The sequence below is a fragment of the Pinus tabuliformis genome, chromosome 3_2, assembly GCF_031772625.1.
Source record: "Pinus tabuliformis cultivar Carrire ecotype Pingquan chromosome 3_2, CPIR1, whole genome shotgun sequence".
In the NCBI taxonomy this organism is placed as follows: domain Eukaryota; kingdom Viridiplantae; phylum Streptophyta; class Pinopsida; order Pinales; family Pinaceae; genus Pinus; species Pinus tabuliformis.
Window position 1 is genome coordinate 948118226 of NC_142302.1, and position 26451 is coordinate 948144676.

The window sequence follows — 26451 nt, forward strand, 5'->3', positions numbered from 1 at the left end:
GAGTCTAATCAGAGACTTGTTTTGGATGGTATGTTTATTTTCTGTTTCAGGGGTGCAGGTCAGTATTGGGGAAAGTCATTGTTACATTTATTTGGTATTGCATCATCATTTCATGCTTTAAAAAGTAATGAGGCCTCTTTTCAAGTGGAGAGGAAGTCTATAAGTTTTCATGACAAAGCATTTTTGAAAGCACATCTAAAGTTTCCTTATCATGATTTAAAAACTAATGCATTAAGTGAAAGTGTTAGTCAATGGAGATATCAGTTAATAGATGAAGAAATAGTGATTCAAGTAAATCAACAATTACTTAGATACTTTCAAAGTCAAACTAAGTTGCAGCAATCTTTACATCACAGCTGGATGAGTTCTATGCAGCAAGTTCACTTAGTAATCAGTCAACAGGAAAGTAAATCAAGTCAAGTAATTGATATGAAGTCAAAATCAAAGGAGTCTTTGAATATTTCAGTTATTCTAGAAAGTAGATTGTTAATACCCATCAGATGTATTGAACAAAGTTCTACAAATATTGTTTTCGAAGATGCTTTCGAATCACTAAGTCATGATTCTTCGTGGAAAGAATTCAATTGCCATGTTGATAACAGGTTGTTTGCCCATCATTGCAAGTTGTTCATATTGAGGATGTAATAAACAAGTCATTAAATCAAAAGGTACCATGGTCAGCATCATCAGGGTCATCACTTGCAAGTGATTGATCAAATGTATTAGTACGTCGTCAGGTCAAGGTGAAAAGAGAGGGAGATCTACCCTCATCGATTATTTAATTAGTCAAAATTTTGTGGTCCAAAAGCTTTCAAGTGGAGAGGAATGATCCAAGAGGATTCTGTTGATTCAATTGCACAAGTGTTCAAGTGTAGCCATCAGTGTTCAGTGTTGTCGTCACTTCAGTTCAGCTTCGACAGTTCGACAATGTTGGATCAGGTTGTTCAGGTAATAGGTTTTCATGGTGTTCAGTTGATATGGGTTTGCATCTGGTTGTTGAAATGAGTTCATCAACAGTTCCCCTGGATTTGGTCGACGACATGTGTTTTGTCATTCGTCTTTGCAGTATTAGTATCGACATGGGTGTCGTCCGTGGCATAGGTTCATCGTCAGTGTTGTCATTGAAAAGTTAGCTAGAATCGATGATGTGTGTGGTTTTGTCACATTGTGATAATTACTTATACATGGGTTTAGTATCAAAATCAAAGTGATGCATTAACCTAAGTACTAGCCCTAAAAATAAACCTATGCTAAACCATACACCTAAACCCATTAACCTACATCTAAAAACATGCATTAAAATGCATTAAACCTAATCCTAAAACCCTAACCTAAACATTAATACACAATACCTTTCCTTATGTCTAAACCCTCTCGGACTAATGTAATAAACCATAAACATTGCAAAATACATAAAACAATGCCTAACCGCTATCTTAACCACGCGGGAACCGCGAGGAGTAACCAGGATCATGTGAGTAGTGCCCATAACTACCACAGTGTCGGAGGTTATTTTACCACCAGGTTGCAGTCGACATGTGAGCAGGGTAGATCGCGACAGGTGTAGTTAGTGGAACTGCTGGAGCCCTAACCGCGGGTGTGTGAACACATAGCAATAAACCGTGCAGTCAGCGAGGTAGTCACCAGAACTGCCAGAGCCCAAACCACAAGGATTATCCATCTATTCACATGCGCTTTCAGTGCTCCTCCACCCAGTTAGCTAGCTGCTAAATGTTTCCAAGTTATTATAAGGTTGTAGGTGGGTTTTGTTCAGAAATTTGAATTTTTAATACAGCTAATGTGCCAAATGTCATTAAGTGACATAAAATTATTTCAACAAACCCTAAACCAACTCTAAATTCAGATCATTCACTCCTAAAATCAGCCTGAGGAGGTTAGAGTGCATTTGCAGGGTTATAAATCCATTTGGCTCATTGAAGTGAGAGATTGGAGTGGTTTTGAGTTTCATGTGTAGGTTCTGGAGGGATAGAGTTTGTTTTGTTTTCAGTGTAACAGGGGCATCACGAGTTAGTTTTGGAAGCCATAAGCACCATTGGAAAGCGGGTTCAGAGGGCTATCTGATTGCAGAGGTCAGAATCTCCTGTTTGCAAGTTCAGTATGACAAAATCACTGTGTAATCAACTCCTTTCTTCTCATTCCTAATAAAAATGGTCGCCCATCTTGAAATCAGACTCGGAGACGTAGTCCATCAGGGATGAACTTCTTCATCAATTTGTTGTCTGGTATCACTATGTTTTTATTGTTTGCACTTCTGTTATGCATCAATTTTATGTTTAATCAACGGTTGTAAAGTTTTCTGCTCAAGCAGTTTACCTCGATTTCTGTGCTTTCAGCTAACATTCAAATAACTAATGGTTAATCAATTATACATCAGTTTTTAGTTTATGATCATTTCATATCACTCATTTTCATCTACATGTCAGTTTATATCAATAGTTTCTAGAGATACTCATCGACCCTTTGCCATTCATGTCACATGAGGAGAGTGACAATGACAAGAGGAGAATGAGATCAATTTTAGTGTTTTGGCTATAGATTGACATCAACGCCAAAAGGGGAGCATGTTTGATATGTTTTCTCATGGAGTTGGCATTGATGTCAACCTAATGGTCCTCATGATGTTAACCTAGTAGTGATGATCCTCATGATGTAATCCTACTAGTTGTGGTCATCATGATACTTTTGGTTCATAGAGTCTTATGGTGATGCCACCCTCGTGATCTTGTTATTTTACAAAGGTGTTTACATATGGACTTAGTTGTCGAGTGAATTATTGATGGTATTCAACTTTGGATATCAACCTAGGTGTTTACTTAAGGAGTTAGCTGAGGAGGTGATTGTGTTGGCATTGAAGTCAACAAGTTATGAGGCCTTGACATGCTAATTAGTGAACAAGGTTTGAGGCTTTGATGTGATGTTTTAGAGGCTTTAATTGAGCTTACAAAGGATCTATATGGTTGGGAGATGGTTGGAAGAGCAGATGATTATATTTAGGAGGTTTCAAAGCTGATTTGATTGAGTTTTGGGGCTGAAATCAAGATAACTCGAGTTTTGTTCATGAAACCTGCATTATAACTCAAGTTTCCTTCATAAAACCTATATTACCCCTTCTAGTAATTCTTTTTCAAAAGGGATAACTTGCATTACCTTGTATAGACTCAGGTTTCTGCATTCCTCACGCATTTTGATGATTTTTAGAGGCATATACTTGTGTTTTTGCTCGTGGTTTTTAATGCAGAGATTCGACTTGAGTTAACCATCATCTAGAAGGTGATCAAGTAAAATATGAGTAAGTTTGATGATGTGTATTGATTGTATCCTCCATCAATTATAAAATGTCAAAGAGTGAAGTAGAAGGGGTTAGATAGAGTGAGATTGAGAGGTAATGTGTGCTATAGGTTTGTAGAGTTGGAGAGCATATTAGAGCTCATATTTGGAGCATACTTCAAAGGATGATTGAGATGGATTAGATATACATGATTGACATATTTATTTTGTAGATTGTAGCTCCTAGTTGTTGATGCTATGGAGAGGAGATTATTGTACCTGATACAATTTCAGATCATAGTTTATATTGTTGATGCATTTGTGTTGCATGGGCTTTTATTGGAAACTGTATTATTATGGCTTTAAAATATGAGTTTTATATGGTTGCATGAGTTTTTTTATGGCTAAGTGTGTAGTTCAGAAAATCATTAAGTGCTTCTACAGGGTTTGGTTTTGTTGAGCAGATTTTTGATGAGATTATGTTGCATAGTTTAATATGCAGATTAGTGATTGTGTGGTAGGTGTTTGATTCAATTGATGAGCATAGATTTTTATTGTGAGTCAAGTATGAAAATCAATGAAATGTGGCTAATGAGCATTTTTATGTAGAGATCATGGATCCAGTTTGAAATGTCTTGAAATGTGGTTCACAAGGGAGCTTGAAGGTTGGGGCCTTTTGTGTGGTGAGTGGTGGCTTACATACAGTGGTGGCGAGATACTCCAATGCTGGTTGAGCGAGCCTTATTGGGAGTGGTTTCTTCTAGAAGGTAGTGGCCTACACAGTTGAGGGAGTGGTGGCTTCCTGTAGGTGGTGGTCTGCAAAGTTCATACAAGTTGTGGCTTGGAGCGACTAGTGGCTCACATGATATGCAAGTTGTGGTTTGCACACCAGTGGTGGCCAATGATCAGATGTAAAAGAAGATTTTATAATAATAGAAGAAGAAAAAATTAAAAATATCTAATTGATCTATAAAATTTCGTGGATATTCCATTGTACATTTCATCACAACAGATATGATAATATTATATTAAAAATCTGAGATTCTACACTATTACAGTTTTATTTAATTTCTAGATCTATAAAAATAACTGCATGTAAGATTAAATCACGAACAAAAGTAGAGAATGAAAAATAAGCTCACACATACATAATACACAAGATATGCTCTCTGGGAAACCCTTTCGAGAGAAAACCCAGCTGGAAGGTGAGGCCTCTTCGCTCTCTTTATTTGTTTGAAAATATGGTTGTAGATTCAAAGAAGTAATGTTTGTGGCCTGTGGGCTGCTGCAGTGCACAAATCTTCTTTGTGTGCTCTACCTCCTATCTCCTACCTATATTTTCTCAACTATGGAACAAATCCTCTCGAAAGAATGGAATTCCTCTTCCTCCTAGTGGCCCGGTTATAACACAGCCCGATAGCCTACTAGTGGTTAAGTTTGACTACATAAACTCTTAACTAGAGTTAAAAAATAGACTCTTCTAGATTTTTTTACATAAAAAACACGTGGCTAGACCCTTTTCCATGAATAATGGGGGCTGACACGACATCCTCCTGAACTATAGGTGTGAAAACAGGAAGGTCAACTTGTGAGTGGCATAACTTTTGCATACGGAGTCTGATTGAAGCAATTCTTGCGCTGTTGGAAAGATCTCTATGTGTAGCAATGCATGAAAAGGTGCTACAGTTAAGATGAAAATATGTACCCCCAAAAAACATTGTTTGATGCTTCAAAATGCTCCTGGAAGGTTTTAGACCTCGTTTTGCCAAACTGGGACCCACTAGTAAAAATGTTCTCGTGACATGATTCCTCCACTTTTTCCACTCCAAATGCACCAAGATGGATGAAAAAAAATATAATGATCTAATTCAGATCACTAATAGTGTTTTTCTCCCTTGTGGTTTCCACCTTACATTCGATGTCTCTATGTCTACGTGATATTGATTGATGTGTTATATCTTATTTCTCTCATGGTTGTTTAATGTTGAGTTGCTCAAGGCTATTTTCTTTGATGGTTACGCACTTTGATATGTTGCTTATGCTTCATGGTTATGCATATACATCCTTAAGTGTTAAGTTGATAATGTATAAATTATTTGGGGTTTGAGATAAGAAAGGAAAATTTGGTAAAATTGATCAAAAGCCACAATATTGATTCACCCCCCCATCTCAGTACTGTTCAAGGTTTCTAACAAAAAATCCTTTGTTTCCAAAACTAAAATAGATGATGATATCATCAATAGTTTCATCAGTAACCCCCCTCTATCCCTTGGCATGTTCACCAACTGATAGAAGAATTAACAGAGAATTATAATTTTAATATCTTGATCTAGAAAGAGAAGAGTAGGAAATACAAACTACAATCATTCATAATAGTATGCTTGTGGAAAATGAGCCAAGGAAAACACTTAATATCACTCTGGATTTGGCCCCTGCACAGATTGATAAGTTATTACAAGTTTTAAAGAGGTAAAAGGAAGCCTTCACAGAGGACTACAAATATATGAAAGGTATACACCCTGATCTTTGTACACATCACATCTATATTAAGAAAGATTGCACTCTCATCTGATAGCCTCAGAGGAGGATGAATCTTGTTCTTAGGGATGTTGTTAAACAAGAACTATTACAAATAAATATATATAAATAACATAAATATAAATAATGAGGGTAATTGTAATAACAATCAGTTAATTAGTAATTAATACTGAAGAGGCATGTCTAAATGGGACATGACTCTCATGAAGAGGTACATGTCTAATAGATAAGCATGCCCCTCACTCTCATTGTATCATCATCTTATTCATACATTTTAATATATTTTTTTGTATCTCACTCGAGATCATTATATTCCAAGTCTTCTAGAGTATATAACGTGAAGGATGAAATTTGTTTGCTTCATTTGGTATCAAAGTAGCTCAATCCTCTAGGCGCTCCACTGCTGCACAGATTTCCCAAAAAACATCATTTAGGGCCTCAAAATGACTCCAGAAGTTCAGGACCTGAAAAACTGCTAAAAATAGTAAATTGTGCTACATTTAAGGAAACTGAAAAGCTAAAAGAAACAATGGTGGGGGTCCAAGTGGACTTGGTGGGTGGCCACCAATATCCACCTGGATCATTTTTCGAGCAAGATTTTTATAGGATCTCCTACCCCCTCATATTTCTTTTCATCTACCATGGGAGGCTGTCGGGATTTGCGAGGTTGATCTTGCAAAGGTTCGACCAGTTCAAGCCCTAACTCCTTATATCCCAACCTCGTTGGGGACATGCAAATAAAAATAGAGAAAGAGCAGACCGCTCTGATACCAATGATCCAGATTTAAACAGGAACACAATAAATTACAAATATAACCATAAATACAGAGATGCAACAGAAATAATACTTCATTTCATTAATGTAAAATACTGAAATATGCTTACAAATAGAAATGAAAATAAACGAGCTAGGACAATGGTAGCTTATCTTTGAGAAGAAATGTGGCAGTTACATGCCTCTGAACTATTTTACAATGAGGCTCGAAGACCTATTTATTGTTTAGAAACAATGGAAAGCCCTAAACATCCAAAAACCTAACCCTAGGAGATGAACCACCAAACTATGGGCCCCGTTTTGGGTAAATTGGTATATCAACTTCCTGGGGTCATAACTTTGGCATACGATCTTCGTTTGACGCGCACAATACCTCGTTAGAAAGATCTTTCTGAGGACTACAACTTTGGGATGAGGAACATCAATACATTATTCCATGTTTCTCCCATTTTCCCAAAAAACGTCATTTAGGGCCTCAAAACAGCTCCAGAAGTTCACGACCCAAAAAACTGCTAAAAATAGTGTATTGTGCTACAATTAAGGAAACTGAGAAAGCTGAAAGAGACAGTTGTGGTGATTCAAGTAGGATAGGCAGGTGGCCACCAACATCCAACAAGATCAATATATATTTCCATTCTAAAACTTTAGATCAAAGAAAATCTTTAACCCAATATATTTTGCAACAATAAAATCGATCATGGATAATCAAAATGTTATAGTGTCTTTTGTTTATTTTTCAAAATATAAAAAATAATTAATTTTTTTTAATAATAACCAAAATATTTTTTTATTTATTTTCAAAATATATATAATAAAATATAAAAAATACATAAAATAATCAATTTTATTTTAAATGAGTTTTAAATCCATGTTTTGATTAAATATGTTATTTAATACTACAAAGTTTTATATGAATAAACAATTTTTTTTAACTATATTGAAATGTTTATATTAATAAACGATTGTTTTAATTATTTTTAAATGCATGTATTTATTTTTTGATTGTTAATTAAAAAAATTATTGTAATTATATTTTCATTTTATTTTTAAATTTTTCAATTTTTTAAATTTTATAAAAAGATATTAAAAAAACATAATTACAATAAATTAAAATAAAAAATAATTAATTAAACACATTTCAAAATAATTAAAAATACATTTATTAAAAATATTTAATAATAAAATATTTATTTAAAAATAATAATAAAATATTCATTATTAATATTTTATAAAATATTTAATCAAAACTAATTATAAATAAACAAAAATAAATTAATTATTATATATTTTTCATATTCCATTATATATATTTTATATGAAAAAGAATTTTTATTTTTTTATTTTTTTTCCAAATTATAGTGACCATGCATATTAAAATTTTATTTGAAATCGCCTTCAACGGTTAAATATTTTATTAGTAGCTTCTTTGCAACTCCATGAGGTTAAATATTTTATTAGGTAGCTTCTTTGCAACGGTTAATTGCTGACAATTTGATGCTGGCAATTCTTCCAAGGATGTCAATGTATTCCTAGTCCATAGACTCTCTCTAACATCTTGCACCTCAACAGCTTCATCTCGATTATTAGTCTGACTCTAAATAAATTTCAAAATAATTAAAAATATATTTATTAATATAATAATAGTTAATTAAAATTTAACTTTATAATTTGCAAATTAAAAAATATATATAAATTAATTACTATATATTTTTTTATATAATTAATTAAAATTTGCAAATTAAAAAAAATACAAATTAATTACTATATATTCTTTATAATTTAAGAAAAAATAATTAATATATTTATTCATTATAATTATAATTAAAACGAAAATAGATTCTCCAATGCCCAACATATATATATGTGTATGGTTTTGAAAAAATATTACAATATAATAAAATATAAAATATCATTGTATTATATTATATATAAAAGAAAACTTTACTCAAAATATTTATATTAAAATGACCTGCAATTTCCCTAGGATTTTTGTTCATATTTATAATACGACCATGCATTGTTGATGGAGTTTCTTTACAACACCTTTATTCCACTTCAGGTTTGGGCAACCTTGCAAACAAAGAAACCGCAATGACATATAATGTTTGACACCATTCAACTCTTCCAGTTCAAGACACCCATCGACGTATAGAAATTCAAGCCTTGTTATGTGGCCCAAATCTGATATGCTCTTCAACTTGAAACAATCAGATGCTCTCAACTCTTTCAACAATACTAATGCCTTAATACTTGGTACATTCTCCAAACTCCTGCACTTCGACAAAACCATCTGTTGGAGGTTTTTCAAGCTACCCAAGGACTCTAGCAGCCTCTCCAAATTCTCGCACTCATCCAACACCATGTATTGGAGGTTTGACAAGTTATGCATGGACTCTGGTAGCCTCTCCAAACTTTCACAGCTAATCAACTTCATGTGCTCGAGGTTTGTCAAGTTACCAAGTGACTCTGGTAGCCTCTCCAAACTTGCGCAGCTAGACAGCTTCATGTGTGTGAGGTTCGTCAAGTTATCGAGAGACTCTAGCAACCTCTCTAAATTTACACATTCAAACAGCTTCAGGAATTCAAGGTTCTTCAAGTTTCCTAGGGATTCTGGCAACCTCTCCAAATGCCACCACGAAAGCACCTCCAGGGGTTCAAGCTTCTTCAACTTATTGAGCCACTCTGGAAGCCTCTCCAAGTTCTGGCAACTAGAGAGCTCCATTGCTCGGGCAGATCCCACCCACTCCGAAATCTTGGACAGTTTCATGTGTTGGAGTTTTTCTAAGTTACCGAGGGACTCTGGCAACCTCTCCAACCTAAAGCACTCAAACAACACCATGCCTGAGAGTTTTTTCAAGTTACTGAAGGACTCCGGCAACCTCTGCAAACTTCTGCACCCAGACAGCTCGATGTGTTCAAGCTTTTTCAAGTTGTCAAAGGACTCTTAAAACCTTTGCAAACTTCTGCACTCAGACAACTCGATGTGTTCGAGCTTCATCAAGTTACCGAAGGACTCTGACAACCTCTGCAAACTTCTACACCCAGACAGCCTGATGTGTTCAAGCTTTGTCAAGTTTCCGAAAGAATCTGGCAACCTTTGCAAACTTCTGCTCCCAGACAACTTGATGTGTTTGAGCTTCGTCAAGTTGTCAATGGACTCGGGCAGCCTTTCCATCTTCCAACACTCCAGCAAGTTCATGTTGGAAAAATTTATGAAATTTAATTTTCACGGAGGGGAATAGGTCTTTGACTTTCGTGAAGCTACTTTTGCGTAGCTAGCTTCGCGCATCGCAGATTTGATTTCATGTAGCTACCTTCGCGCACCGCGAAGCTATTTCACAGACTTGGATTTCGCGCACCACTGAGCTATTTCAGAGACTTGTGAATAATATTTACTCACGGAAAAAATAACAAAATAGGTTTGGAGCAACACAATAAAAACTTAGTATTAAATTCTAAAACATGAAAATACATTCACATGAGGCTACGGCTCATTCACTAAGTAAAAACTAAAATTTCACGCAGAATAACACATAGTAAAATTGTTGTAGTTGTTGTTTTCATGCGCCCACCAAAATTTTCTCCACCATTTTCTCCCAGAGACTTGCGCTCTTTTTCTCTCTTACCTCTTACTCTCTTACCTATTACAAAATGACTTTTACATTCCTATATAACTCAACATACGATTTTACATTTAATTCATGACAGAGAAAGGTAATTAATATGATGTTGTTGTTGAGGGTAATTAGAATCGCGCAGGTGTTTCTGGAGTGTGGGAAATAGTCTTTGAATGAATGCTTGCCCATATCTATTTACCAAAGTACATTGACTGCTTTAAATTTCTTACTGCATTTCAGAATGGTTCACGTCTGGCTTTAGTCCTTCCATCTTCAAACAGAGACGCAACCTGCAAAAATACGTTTGACAAGTATGGCTGCTGTCATGCTGTTTATTACGATGGTTGGGATTATTATTTCCAACTCTCCCCCTTAATCAGAATTTCTTCCATTTGACAATTCCCAATCAGTTTCTAAGATAAACAAAACTTTCACATCCCAATGGCTTTGTGAGAATATCAACAAATTGTTCCTGTGACCTGTAGTGCTGCAACACAATTTCATCATTGTTATCAACTATCTAATAAAATGATATTTAGCATCTATATTCTTGGTCCTCTTGTGGAAGACAGAAATCTTTGATAATACAATTGCTGAGGTGTTGTTGCAGAAAATAGTTGTCGTGCCCTCTTGGTCATGATGAAGATCCCTCAGCATCCTTCTCATCCAAACTACCTGACACGCTATTGTTGTTACTGCGACATATTCAGCTTCTGTTGTTGACAGTGACACTATTGGCTACTTCTTGGAGGCCCATGAAATGGCTCCAGAACCCAAATGAAAAACATATTTTGACGTGCTCTTTCTGTCATCGACACTCCCTACCCAATCACTGTTAGTGTAACCAACCAGCCTGAAATCAATGGTTGCTATGTACAAAACGCCATATTGTTTTGTCCCATTCCCATACCTCATAATCCTTTTTGTTGCTTGCCAATGTGTCTCCTTGGGTGTCTCCATGAACCTTGACACCAAACTTACTGCATACATTATATTCGGCCTAGTGACGGTCAAATACATCAAGCTACCTATCATGCTTTTGTATAATGTCAGATTGACATTGCTACTGCAATTTTCTTTTAAACCTCTCCAAAATTTCTGCCACATACTTTGCTTGAGAGAAAAAAATGCCATTTTTTGTTTACTTCACTTCTATGCCCAAAAAATATCTTAACAATCCCAAGTCAGTCATTTCAAACTCACTCTTCATGACTTGTTTGAAATCAGTGATGAGGAAATCTTCACTGCATGTAAAAATCAAATCATCTACATATAAGACGACAATGGGAATCTTACCTTCGCTCTCTTTGATGTAGAGAGTAGGCTCACCGTCACATTTGTCGAAACCATTGTCCAGAAAGTAGGCATATATCCTACTGTACCATGCACGCGGTGCTTGCTTCAACCCATAAAGAGCTTTCCTCAATCGATATACTTTGTCTTATTGGCCTTCAATCTCATAACTAGGCGGTTGCGCAACATACACTTCCTCTTTCAGCACTCCATTCAAGAACATTGATTTTACATCCATTTGATACACTCTCCATTTGTGCTGCATGGCAATCACCACAACTGCATGCATTGTCTCCATTCATGCGACTGGCACGAATGTCTCTGCATAATCTCTTCCATGCTACTGCTTGTATCCTTTGACAACTAGCCTTGTTTTGTGCCTTTCAATCTTTCCCTCAATATTGCTTTTGGTCTTATAGACTCACTTCACTCCAATGACATGTTTTCCTTTCGGAAAGCTCACTAACTCCCATGTGTCATTCCTTTCTATTGCTTCTATTTCTTCCTCCATTTCCGCAACCCTTTTTTCTTCTTTGACTACATCTTCAAAGTGGATTGGGTCATCTACATGACAAAATAATGCAAATAAAGAATTCAAACCTACACTACTATTAACTTCATCTTGCTCATAAATCTCATTTAAATTTATGAATTTTGGCCTTCTTGTGCATGTTGAAGATTATCTTGAAATGTCACTTGGTGTCGCGCTTCGCGGTATGCTTGGAGAAGCACTTGCTTGGTTGTGCGAAACTGTCCTATTATTTGTTGATGGCATTGCTTTCTGCCTATTTTTCTATGCTTGAATAGTAGTAGAGGGAGCCACTGTTGAAGAATTACTTGTTGTTGTTAATTCCTCTTTGTCCTCATGTGGTATGCATGATTTGACATTGACTGCCTTTTCTAAACTTCCATCCCATGCTTCCTCTTCTATAAACTACACATCTCTGTTGATTATGACTTTCTTGGTTAATGGATTGTAGAGTTTGTATGCCTTGGATTCATAATTATATCCAACAAATATGCATTTCTCCCCCTTTTTGTCCAACTTTTTTCTTAACTCATCTGGGACATGTGCATACGCCACACATCCAAAAACTCTCATGTGAGTGACATTTTGTGTTCTTCCACTCCATGCCTCTTCAGGAACAATGTTCTGGATGCTTTTGGTTGGACATCTATTCAAGATATATGCTACACAAGTGACAGCTTCAGCCCAATATTCATTTGGCAAATGCTTTGCCTTCAACATACTTCTTGCCATTTCCATAATGGTCATATTCTTCCTTTCTACCACAACATTTTGCTGCGGTTTATATCTTGTTGTAAATTGCTTGTGAATTCCATGCTCCTTGAAAAATCAAAGGAAGTCATTTGAGATTTATTCTCCACCTCTATCATTCCTAAGGACTTTGATGTAATGTCCACTTTGCTTCTCAACAAGAGCCTTGTATTGTCAAAAGTGCTCAAACACTTCACTTTTCTGTTTTAGGAGAAAGACCCATGTCTTCCTTATGTAGTCATCTATGAAGGTCAATACATAGTGGCTGCCACCAATTGATGGTGTCTACATTGGTCCACGTAAGTCTGAGTGTACAATCTCCAAAGGTGACTTTGCCCTCACTGACTTTCCTGCTGGAAATGTCTCTCTATGTTGCTTGCCCAAGATACATCCTTCACATATGTTGTCTAGTTTTTCTATGAGTGGTAAACCCTTCACCATGCCTTTCCTATGCAGCAAATTCAAACCTCCAAAGTTGAGATGTCCAAATCTCAAGTGCCATAACCAGTTTTCATCTTTTACCTCTGCTTGAAAGTTTACTTGTGTGACAACTGCCTCTTTTCTTCCCTCCTCTTGTGAGTTCATTGATAGTTGTGCTTGTGCACCTTCTTTCTGCAAATATGATATTATTTTTAGGGGAAAAATTCTATTGTTTGTCATCTGAACCTTTGCAATAAGTTTTCTGCTTGGAGGCCTATCCAAAATTGTGCACACATCATTTTTGAAGAAGACATTGTAGCCTTTCTGCATGAGCTATCCAACACTCATGAGATTATGTTTCAGACTGGGGACAAAGTAAACATCTGAGATGTATTTCTTCTCCCCCTTCTTTGTTAGGATATTAACTCTTCATTTTCCCATGATAGATACTTTGCTATCAGTCCCTAATTTCACTTCAGATTTCACACTTTCATCTAGATCAGAAAAAATTTCTATGTTTCCTGACATGTGGTTGCTACACCTTGAATCTAGATACCATATATCACTCTGTTTTTCTTCTGCTACATTACAAGCTAAAAACATGCTATCATGGTTCTGTTGCCATTATGACACAGGTTTGGCGCTATGGCACAGGTGTTGTCCTTGATGGCAACTCACTGTGGTGACAGATCACAGTTCAGGCTGAAGGAAAACATATATACACAGGTTCACCTTGACGAAGCCGCATATACATGCGGGTTAGACGTTCCAAAGACGCGTATGCGTATACACACACTTTCACGCAAGGGAAAGCGCGTACATGTGGGAGAACTTATTTTTGGTCCATGGTATTTAGTCCTTGGTATTTGAACCTATGGTTTTGGACCATGGTATCTCATCAGAAGTGTTGATCCCAAGTATTGGGTCCATGGTATTGATTTGTTATGGTTTTGGACCGTGGTATTGAGAAAGGCCTAAGACTATAAAAGAGGAAGGAGATCATTAGGCAAGGACACCATCTGAATTATTGAATATCTAATAAAGTGCTAGATCTGGAATACTGGTGATTGGGTTATGGTGCAAATCTGGATCTGAATGAAGGAGGAACCTGAGCGCAAGAAGAAGGATAAGTTCTATTGATGGGTCAAAATCTTAAGGCTTGAATAATAGTATCTTTGTATGATTTTGATCTGTTATATGTGGCGCATGCTTGATCTATAAATCTGATAATCTGGGTTAACTAATGTCTGAATGTTTGAAAAAGTGAATTATCCTTTATAGATCTGTACGCAGGTTCAATGAAGCAAATGCGCGTATATACGTTGTTTCTGTAACTCAAAAGTGCGTATACGCAGGTTTTCCTTGTTTCAGAAGCATATGGATGCAGGTTGTGTACATTGAAGTAGCGTACGTCTCTTGAAATATGTTTTAGCTACTTCTGTTTATTGCTGCAGTGTTCTGGGGTCAGAATTGGTGTGTGGTTACTGTGACTGTGTTCTGGGTACAACTGTCAAAGAAGTGTCTATTTGATTCAGTTTTGATTGGTGAAAATGAGATTGTTTTATGTAGAAATTCTTGATGTTTGATTGATGTTATTCATGGATCCAGTCTAAAAATTTATGAAACGTGGTCCCTGGAAGAAAGAGAAGGTTGTATCCTTCTGTAGGTCAACACCTACGTACTAGCACCTGAACTAGTACAAGAGCTAAGGGGGTTGTAGCTCCCTTCTAGGAGAGGTTGGAGAATGAGAGAAGGTTGTAGCCTTCTGCAGGTAGAAGCCTGCGTACTGGTATAAGTCTGCACCAGTACAGAAACATTGTAAAAATAAGTTTCTAATTAAAAAAAGATAGAGACGAATTGCAGCAGGTGGTTTTCACCCACATTGGGTTTCCACCTTATATCTTGTGTTCTTATGTGTGATTGTCTTCTGCTCTGTTTTACTGTTCCTGGTTACTGTTTATTTTACACAGATTAATGATCAACATCTGTAGAATGAATTAAATTATAAGTCTGCATGGTATACGCTGGTTTCCTTATCTGTAGTTGCGTATATATGCGGTTTTCACTAACTGAAGTAGCATATATGATCTGGGTGTGAAAAAGAAAATAATTGACTTGATAATACTAATTCACCCCCCCCCCTCTCAGTATTATTTCCAACAGGTTCTGATTTTATCTTGTGAAATTTACACTTGGTTTGTTACTAATGTCATATTGCTTCTTTCTACATTCATTTGCATAATGACCATACTTCTTACATTGATGACATTGAACTTGAGATTTATCATACCTCTCACCTTGTGCTTGATTTTGGCTTGGGCCTTGACTTGGATTTTGATTGTTGCCTCTTCCATTTGAGCTTGAAGAGCTGCTTCTTCCACCTATGTGTGGGCTTCTTCCTCTTCCTCTAGCATATGATCTTCCTCTTCCTCGACCTTGACCAAATGATACTTGTGTCTTGAAGGCATGCTCCAATGAGGAGATTGATGCTCTATTCAGTCTATGTTCATGAGAAATCAGTGATTCATTAAGCTCATCCACTGAGAGCTGTGAGAAATCCTTTGTCTCTTCTATGGCCACAACAATGGCCTCAAACCTTGCTGGAAAACTTCACAAAACTTTCTCAACTATTCTTATTTCCTCAAGTGTCTCACCATGAGACCTAATTTGAGAAACCAACCCACTTACATGTGTAAAAAACGAGTCTATATTCTCAAACTCTTTCATACAAAGTGTTTCAAAATCTCTCCTCAACATTCGCAGCTTTGATGTCTTGACTTTTGCCATGCCTTTGTAGGCTGTCTAGAGGGTGTCCCATTTGCTTGGATTTTGTTGCTGCTGCAACCCTTGGGAAAATACTTTCATGAACTGCTTGGAAAATATAAAACGGGGCTTTTGAATCCTTCTTCCTGTTGTCCCTTAACAAATATTTTTCTTGTTGAGATAAGACATTGTATGCTGCTACATCTGCTGGTTCTTGAAAGCCATTCTCCACCAAATCCCAAATGTCTTGGGAAGAAAACAGGGCCTTCATTGTAATAGCCCAATAATCATAATTTTTTCAATTAAACTGAGGTATTTGAGGATTAGTCAAGCTTTTTCTTGATGTTGCCATTTCTGAGCATAAAAAAAACTTTCTACCTGCTGGTAAATATGCAAAAAAAACAATCCGCACTCAAAACAATTTTCGCTATTAGTAAAAACAATTGTTTTTACACTAACAGAGTTTAACCCGCTCCGATACCATGTTAGAAACAATTATGAAGTCTTTGACTTTCGTGAAGCTACTTTCGCTCTCACATTGTGGAGCACCATGAAGCTATTTCACATACTTGGATTTCGCGCACCCTGGAGCTATTTCAAAGGCGTATGAATAATATTTACTCACGGAAAAAATAAAAAGATAGGTTTGGAGCAACACAATAAAAAATTAGTATTAAATTCTAAAACATGAAAATACATTCACATGAGGTTGCATCTCATTCACTAAGTAAAAACTAAAATTTCACGTGGAATAACATACAGAAAAATACTGTAACTTTTGTTTTCACGTGTCCACCAAAATTTGCTCCACAATTTTCTCCCAGAGACTTGCGCTCTTTTTCTCTCTTACCTCTTACTCTCAGACTTATTACAAAATGACTTTTACATTCATATATAACTCAACATATGATTTTACATTTAATTCATGACAGAGCAAGGTAATTAATATGATGTTGTTGTTGAGTGTAATCATAATCGCGCAGGTGTTTCTGGAGTGTGGTAAATAGTCTCTGAATGAATGCTCGCCCATATCTATTTACCAAAGTACATTGACTGATTTAAATTTCTTGCTACATTTCAGAATGGTTCACCCCTGGGTTCAGTCCTTCCATCTTCAAACAGAGACACAACCTGCAAAAATACGTCTGACAAGTATGGCTGCTGTCAGGCTGTTTATTGCGGTGGTTGGGATTATTATTTTCGATATTTCATGCATTTCATCAAGTTACTGAAGGAGTCCTTCCATCTTCAAACAGAGACGCAACCCGCAAAAATACTTCGGACAAGTATGGTTGTTGCCAGGTTGTTTATTGCGGTGGTTGGGATTATTATTTCCAACAGTTCATGCATTGGAGGTTCATCAAGTTACTGAAGGATTGTAATAGCCTTTCCAATGACTAGCACCAAGGCAGCTCCACGTGATGGAGGTTTGCTAAGTTACCAAAAGAATCTGGTAGCACCTTCAGGTTTTCGCAACTTTCAAACACCAAAACCTTCAAACAACTCATCTTGCAAAATTATTGCAATTTTTCGAAAGATACATTGCTGAAGAAAATCCGTTCGAGGTGGGTCAACTGCCCTATGGATTTTGGAATCTTTGAGAGCCTACCAAAAATTTCCATCAACTCCCTCAACTGAATAGGGGCTTGCAACATGCGTTCAAACTGCTGTTAAAAATATTGAAGTCGATGATTATCATCTAGGCATCACAAAAGTTTTACGAGGGCAAAGGAACTCAGAAATCGGTTGCAACAAGGTAGGCAAGGTTATCTTCAGTTGCGGAAAGGTAAATATTAGGTTGCAACGAGGATATCACAACCACATAGGGACTTAATCAAAACACAGATTTCACTCATGACAAAACAGAGTAAAATAAAAGAGGTTACGGAAATTTACTTGTGTAATATTAAAACCATAACGCAACTGACCACACTTTATATTATATGTAAAAACATAAAGAAATTACATTAGTGTGTCAAATGGAGGTTGCATCTCCAAGTGAAAAACACAACAAACTTACTGTGATTTATGCATTACTAGGCTGCAGAGTAAACTTATGTAAAACTTTGTAAAACTGGTTTTCACATGCCCACCAAAATTTCCTCCATTATTTTCTCCTCACGACCTCAGAGACTCTCACTCCCTAACTTTCCCAACATGCCCAACATTACAAATGACTTTTACTTGCATATTTATCCTAACATACGAATTTCACATTAATTATATGACAGACAAAATATTTAAAACGCAACATGGGCAATTTTACATAGTAAATGATTTTTTGAACTTGCAGGTGTTGTGGAGTTTGGGCGACAGTGGCGGAATGAATGTTTGCCCATATATATTTATTAAACTTCATTAAATGTTTTAACTTTTGTGATGTGTTGCGGAATGGTCCGCTCTGAACTTCTATTCTGACTCCTGTCCTGCCTTCAGACAAAATCGCAACCCTGTAGTCGTTGACTAGCAAAACATGATGGTTGTCAGTGTGTTTAAGGCGGTGGTTGGCATTAATATTTCCAACAACTTACAAATCCTTAGGAGTCCATTGGTGCAATATTAACTACCAAAAACAAACTCACTCCACATTACCTGCGATCTACCTTGCCACAAATCTTTGAATACTTTCCCATCCACCTTCAAAACCCTTAAATTCTTCACTAGAATCTAGGAAGGCAGGTAAGAGTATGGGAAATCATGCCAAGAAACCCATAGGAGATTTAGGGAGTGCGCCCTCCTCAAAATGTGCTCCAAGAGATGCCCTCAAGTTTGAATAAGTTGCAAATGGGTGATACCAATATCAAGAAAATGATAACCTGTGTTTTGTAATCTATTATGAAACTCCATCACGTGGTGCCTGAACAGGTCTCCACTCCTTTGGCGCCATGAGTCCATATCGTTGTCAATAAACAACCTAATTCCCCTCACTTTGGTTACTCCATGTTCATTCAGCAGAAAAAATACAAAATTTTGACACTCTATACATACTTTTTACAGAAAAAAATTAAAAACAATAAATGATTAAACACTTATAGATGCTTGTTGCAGCAAATCATTAATGTTTCCTGCTAGATCTGAAAAACAGCGGGCCAATTCATCCCACGCAATATCTTGCCCCAAATCACGGAGCTGATCATGTATATTTATAATATTATCACTGTCCACTTCAACCAAACATTTACTCTCTAGATTTTGAAACCCCAACGAGCATTTCCAGTAGGGATCGTCCCATATTCCCAAGGTGATATCCCGCTTCTCTCCTATGAAAAAGTTGGAAATATCTAAAAACATTTTCTGTTCCTTTTTATGGAGTGCATCATAAGTGACTTTTAATTGCTTCCTTATATCATATGGAAGTTGATGTACTAGGGAAAGTGTATCCTGCCAAAAATATTTATTGTCATTTTTCCGGAAGAGTAGTGCCCTGAACACTTTTTAAAGACAACGACAATCCTTGGCATGCCTCTATAAACTCATTTACCAGAGCTTCAAATCTTTGGAAGGGATAAGGTTTATAAAAGGCGTAAGAGCAAAAGAGATCTCGCAAGTGCTTTGTAGAAAGGCATTTTAACATATAAATGGAAGATTCTTCCACTCCTGACTTTCTGAGGACCTATCTATCCCGAGATGTACTTAAACCTAAGCTATCAAAACGAAAGACATCTTTAACTGGTAAAAATGCATCAAGTTGATCCCCATTATCTACGTCATCTAAAATTAGTAGGACATAACAACCTTGAAGATAACTTTTCAACATCCCTGTACCTTGATGAATATTGTCTATATTCTTATCCTATTGAGTTAATCTTTCAAAACTTTACTCTGCAATGAATGTAATGAGCTTTTTCTAGCATTTTCTCTTACATCTAACAAACAATAGGATTTATTGTAATGTGAATTCTTCTTATTGAAGAGTTCAATAGCCAACGTTGTCTTCCCCATTCCACCCATGGAAAATATCCCAAGGACCTGGACTTTTCCACTGTGTTGAGGCTGCTTCAATACCTCTCTTTTGAAATCCTTGACTTTCTCATCTAAACCAGTGGGATATTTGGCCACATGCCACTTTGTCTTTTTAACCCTTTTCAGCACACATTCCACAACCTCATCTAACATGATAATCTCGTCCCTAGTCATTCGTTAAAACCCATAAATATAAATAATTAAAACCATAGCCAAGGAAAAGCATCATACATGTATATAAATAACTGAAACCAGAGGCAAAGCATTATACATGTTATATATTGTATCCATTGAAAGAAGTTAGAGCTCTTACCCATGAAACTTTCCCTCTAGATCAAACCCACTTATATCTGCAACAATAGAAAGAGTATTTCTCCAATTTTGAATGGTGGTAGAGTCATATCGTGGCTGAGTCATACCAGTTTCAGGGTCGGAGGTCGTCTTCATCTCTAGTGCATGCAGTGCCTTACCATACCTCAGCTCAGCATGATTGACCTTGTAGAATATAAGAATAATTGGAAACCTTGAATCCTACATGAGGAGCTCATTCAAACACCATGTCGATTCTGTGTATCTCGGTGAAAATATGGCCACGTGGACCGAGGCAGCTCGAATAGCACAGACTATTTGAGATGGGAAATAAAATCCCGCTTCCAGCTCCTCCTCGTCTAAAAAGGCTCTGAATCCATGTGAAAGAAGACGACGGTACAGAGGGCTTGCGAAGGTGGCCTTCGTGTCCAAACCTCGATGGTTTATGAACACGTCATAAACAATGGGATCAGTAGCATTGGATAACGAGGCGGAGGTGGAGACGAAGGAAGATTCAGTCGTAGTTGCAGGAGAAGAACGTTGAATTTCCATTTCAATTTCAGAGTTCCTTTAGGGAAAGAAGGATGGAGACATTGGGTATGCCATTGCCAATTATTTTAGAAAAGAATAGAGATAGAGATGGGAAGCACTGAATGTTAGATGTGAGATAGAAGATGAAAGATTAGTTTTAGAGGCGTGGAAGCTACACCCATCTAAACATCCGGGGACGTTTACCTCATATATTCAAAGGAAAGAACAAGGGAAAAATAATCATGTTTACAATTATCCAAACTGGTTTAATTTATGTGAATGTCCATTGTCCACATGCACTCATCAGAAGAGTCTTGCAACCTTTACTACCGCGGATGCCAACCATGATGAAAGCAATGGTATCCAACAGTAATGGCCTGGCTTTAATGTCCACCACCATGTGTGTCCATTGGACAAAACCCCATGGATGTCTATCTACATCAAAAGCAAAGATACCCAATAGTAACAGCTTGGCTTTAATGTTCACTACCATGTATGATGGGACTCCTTTGGAAAACCCCCATCAAGGATAGGCTGTCTGATTAGACTCCCCGGATGCTAACCATGATGACTGTCCACAATAAAAGGAAAGTATCACCATGTTATTTATACATTTTGACTAAATAAATAACTAAATAAAATTAATTACGCAGATAGGCGTCTCCCTATTGGAATTGGCAACTTAATCATTTTCTTAATTAATTATTCCAATCGTAGGGTTTAGAATGAAAGATGCCTGCATATTCTCGTCGTTGCACCTCAATCAACGAATGAAATTGTAACTAGTAACATGCTTTCATATCTAAATAAAGTGATTAAACCCTATTTAAAATATTTTTTTACAAAGCATGATTATAAATTTACTTTGCCATTTATTCATTGCCACCTATAAAGATTATGAATATTAACTAGAAGTGGAAGAAATGGACAAGTGGATCCAACTCAAACAACAATAAAGAAAAAATTTATTTAGTAGCACATAAGCAATGGATACAACATGTTCATTTAGTAGGACACAAGCGTGTGGATACAACTAGAACGTGGATACAACAGGAACAAGAACACAACAATTCTTTTAGTGGAAGGGTTAAAGAAACATTTTATTCTAACATGTTCTAGAAACAGAATGTTTTGTTTTTCTACATGTGTCATAATTTCATTGAATTTTGTAAATGTATCAATTTTACAAGAATAACAATTGTCATTGCATTAAATATGTTTGTAACCCTGACAATGTATAGGAATATCAAGTTTACATTATAAACTAAGCTTTAATTTAGATAGGTTTATTTGTTTTATAGGTTTTGGCAGATGGAATGAATGAGAAATCTTAGATGGTTGAGACAACCCAAAACTACCATTGTATTATTTGTTTTGTAGGTTCCGGTTGATGGAAGTGATGTTTGCTTGTTAATATAGCCTAAAACTGCCATTTTCAAAACATGCCATAGTATCAAAATATCATGTTAATGTTCCATTTTGCATCACTTACGATGTTAAAATCTTGTAATGCTAACTATGTTATTTAACATTATGACATATTCAGTTGTAGATAATTTTCTGCTAAGTTTTTGGATTTCCTTAAGCAATGGAAGAATTTTTAATTATTTTAACTTTTAATAAAAGTACTGTTTTAATTTCTAATAATTCCATAGCCTAAAGAGAAAGGGAACACGACAAGTTGAAGCAATTTAAATTGCTTTGATCTTCTAATCTTAATAGCTACATAATATGGTCTGATAAAAAATCAATTTTTCCACTAAGTTGTGTATGCCCATAGTACCTACAAGATTGACCTCATTTTGATGGGATGGTTTTATTCTTTTTCTACTTTAAAATTGATATTGGTTTTTAGGTAATGGAAATTAGTTGCAAAGTCTAATGCATATCAAGAAACTAATTTCTACATAAAACATAATATTTTTTTATTGAAAACCTAACTATGTTAGAATTTTAATAAATAAATATTATTATTTTATAAATATAATAACATATATATTATCATATTATCTACATTTAACAAAAATGAAATTTCTTACCTCCATATGATTCTTGATTGACACTTCTTTCAAATGAGCTACAGTGCTAGAATTATTATGATAGTGTTTTAGAGTTTTTTAATTTCACACCCAATAATTTTTCTTGACATATCACCTTAATATCCACTTATTTAGTTAATGTAGTTGAATTATAATGGTGAAAAGAATCTCAGTATTTCAATAAACCCCATTAGAACAGTGGTGATCCATTATTCACATATGTTCCTTGTTGCTATTCAATTATTCATTCTTTCAAATGACCTGGTGATTTACATACATTTTGATAATGCCTTATATTTGATATATCTAATGGTTTGATAGATTATTTAAATAAAATGAACTTTGTTAGACATATTGTTAAGTTTGAGCTGTAGATTACATTGATGTTAAGTTTTATATGTTTTTTTTTTTTCATGTGTTTTGTATGGTGTTTATAGATGAATCATATTATAAGAGTCATAAGTAATGCTTTAAGTTTGAGTTGTAGATTACATTGACATTAAGTTTTATATGTAAATTTTATAGTTTTTTTTTTTTTTTTAATGTTTCATGTGTTTTGTATGGTGTTTATAGATGAAGCTTCTTATAAGAGTCATAAGTAATGCTTTATGAAGGTGTCCACATTAGATTTTGTTGTTAATAATATTAATTATTCAATTATTAAAAATATTAATTTAACATTTAAATTACAATATTAACTTTAACAACATTTACTTAATAATATTAATATTATTAATGACATTAACATTATTATAATAAATGATATTAACATTAATATTGATAAATAATATTAACAACATTTAGTATTAACAATAATATTAATAAACTAGCCCACGGGGCTTTGGATTGACAGTGAATGGGTGCACTGTTAAGGCACTCCTTGTGATAGGTCATTGGTTCAAATCCCCCATGGGTGTTTACCTACCAAAAAGAAAACAATAATATTAATAAATTATAACTTATTAATAATAATATTAGCAATAACATTCAAATTAATTTGGTTCTTTGAAGATCGTGTCTAAGACCTAGCCGCCGCACTGCACCCCTGCCTGGCTCGGCCCTCAGCCTACTGCCACTGGTCCCCTGCGGGCCTTCCCTCTGTGTGTCACTCCCCTTCATGGTGTCGTGCGCGCTGTGCCTCTGTTAGAGCTCCCCTGCCTGCCTGAGATGGCTTGTGGGGTTTGATCTGTTGCTGGCTGCCCCAATGGATCCGCCCCCTCCGCCTCCCTCTCCCGATGCAGAAGCCTTTCTTAAGCTCCTGGAATCCCTGCCAAAGAAGAAAGCCTCCGAGGCCACGAAATTCGTTAAACGTTTGGATGACATTCCAGAGATTTCTCTGCCCCCGGAGGGTCCGATCAAGGTCGCCCTTTCGCTGGCTGAGAGAGCCCTGGTAGGCCAGTTTACGGGCCTCTGGCCCTCCCCCAAATCCACGGAGAACTGGATAGCTAGAAACTGGGCTCCTTTGATTAAGAATGGAGTCACCTCGTATTTTCTGGGGAAGGGTTTCTTCATGTTTGAATTCACTGATAAAGAGGACAAGGATCTGATATTCCGCAACGGGCCTTACTTCATGGGTCCTCAAGGGTTGTATCTTAACAAGTGGACGCCTGATTTTGACCCCTCCGTGGACGTTCCCACAACCGTTCCTGTGTGGGTTAGGCTGCCCAATCTGCCTATGCATTGCTGGAACTGGGAATCCCTAAAGCACATTGGTAACACCTTAGGTAAATTCATCGATCGTGCAAATAACAAAGACCAATTCGACTACGCAAGAATCTGCGTTGAAGTAGACTTGGAAGTCGGCTTACCCGAGGCAATAAAGATTAGGGTTGGAAGCTGGTCCCATGTTCAAAAGCTGGACTATGAGCAGCTCCCGTTCAAGTGCAGGAAGTGTCAGGTCTATGGCCACTTCGCTCGGAACTACCCAAAGAACACTGAAATGGAGAAAGGCAAGGATGAAGGCTGGACCCAGGTTAAAAGATCCAAAAATACCCACATAGCTTACTGTCCAGGCAATATGAAAGGCAATGCTTCACAGGCTGGCCCTAACAATCAAACCCCTGTCATGGAAGAACAAGGTAACAAATATACTCCATTAAGCACAGCTACGAAAGGTTCCCTAGAACCAGATCTCCACAAAGAAGGACCGACCCCCAAAGAGACTCCCATGGGATCAATCCAGGAGGAAAGTAATGAAGACAGATCAAAAAAGACCCCTGTTGTAGAGACAGAGGAGGTGCAAAGCTCAAAGGAATCAGAAGAAGAAGGCGAAATAGAAACCTCGCAAACCTTGGCCAGAAGATCACTGAGGGGTCGGAAATCAGCGCTGGAAGAAAGAGAACAAGAGACCTACAAAGACAAGCTTCAGAGTAGTCAACCAACCCTTGAGAAGCTCCTGGAAAATACCCCGAAGAAGAACAGAAACTAGCCCCCGAGCTCTAAAGGAGCTCACTCTTCAAAATGCAAGTGATGGAAGATCGTCTCCTGGAACTGCAGGGGTTTGGGGGGCAGAAAAAAAGAGGAAGCTATAAGAAGTCTGATAAGAAATGAATAACCTGACCTACTACTCATCCAGGAAACGAAAATGGAGGATTATGTCTTCCTCCAAATCAGCAAGAAGCTGTGGAAATAAAGTGAAGGTCTAGCAGCCTCAGCTCGTGGTGCTTCCGGTGGACTGGGCTCCATCTGGAATGTAAACAAGATCACAAAGCTCAGAGAAGTTAAAAATACTCATTGGTTATTCACAAAAATCCATCATATAGACTCGGATATGACATACTCCCTCATCAATGTGTATGCTCCCGTCAGCTCAACAGAGATAAAGAACTGTTGGGATTCCATCAGGAATCTGGCAGCTACTAAAGATCTAGATAACATCATCATCGCAGGAGATCTCAACTTAACTTTATCAGTGGCTGAAAAACGCGGAGGAAACATCGTCAGAGATCCGGCACGGGAATGGGTGGAGGACTTGCTGATCGATTGGGATATGATCGATATCAAGCCTTCGGCTGGGAAGTATACATGGACCAACAAAAGAATCGGGCCTGGCCACATCGCTGCAAGGTTAGATCGCTTTCTTGTCCAAAGTTCTTTTCTCCTTCTTGGTTTAGAATCTAGAATGAATATCCTCCCTTGCAGTGTTTCCGATCACCGTCCCATCAAACTCGAGTTGTTGGCTCATCTAGATCAAGGTCCCATACCTTTCAAGTTCAATACCCACTGGACCAAGGAGTCATCCTTCCTGCCGTTGATAAATGAAACTTGGAAGCTCCCTGTCAAAGGCTCTGCATTCTTTGTCTGGGAAGAGAAACTCAGGAGAGTTAAATCTGCTCTAAAGTCCTGGGTAAAATCTTTACCAAACCCTGCTGTGGAAAGGAAAATGATCCAGGAGCGCCTTAAATCTCATCAACTAGCTTCGGAAAACGCTGAGATCACTAAAGAGTTACTTGACAGGGAGGCCAATCTTCAGCGCATGTTCCTCAAGGCTAGCTTGGCAGAAGAAGAATTTTGGAGACAAAAATCTCGCAGCCTCTGGCTCAAGGCAGGAGATAGAAACTCATCATTCTTCCACAAGTAAGCTCAGGCCCAAAAATGCTTCAACTCCATCTCATAAATCAAAGTTGAGACCATCAT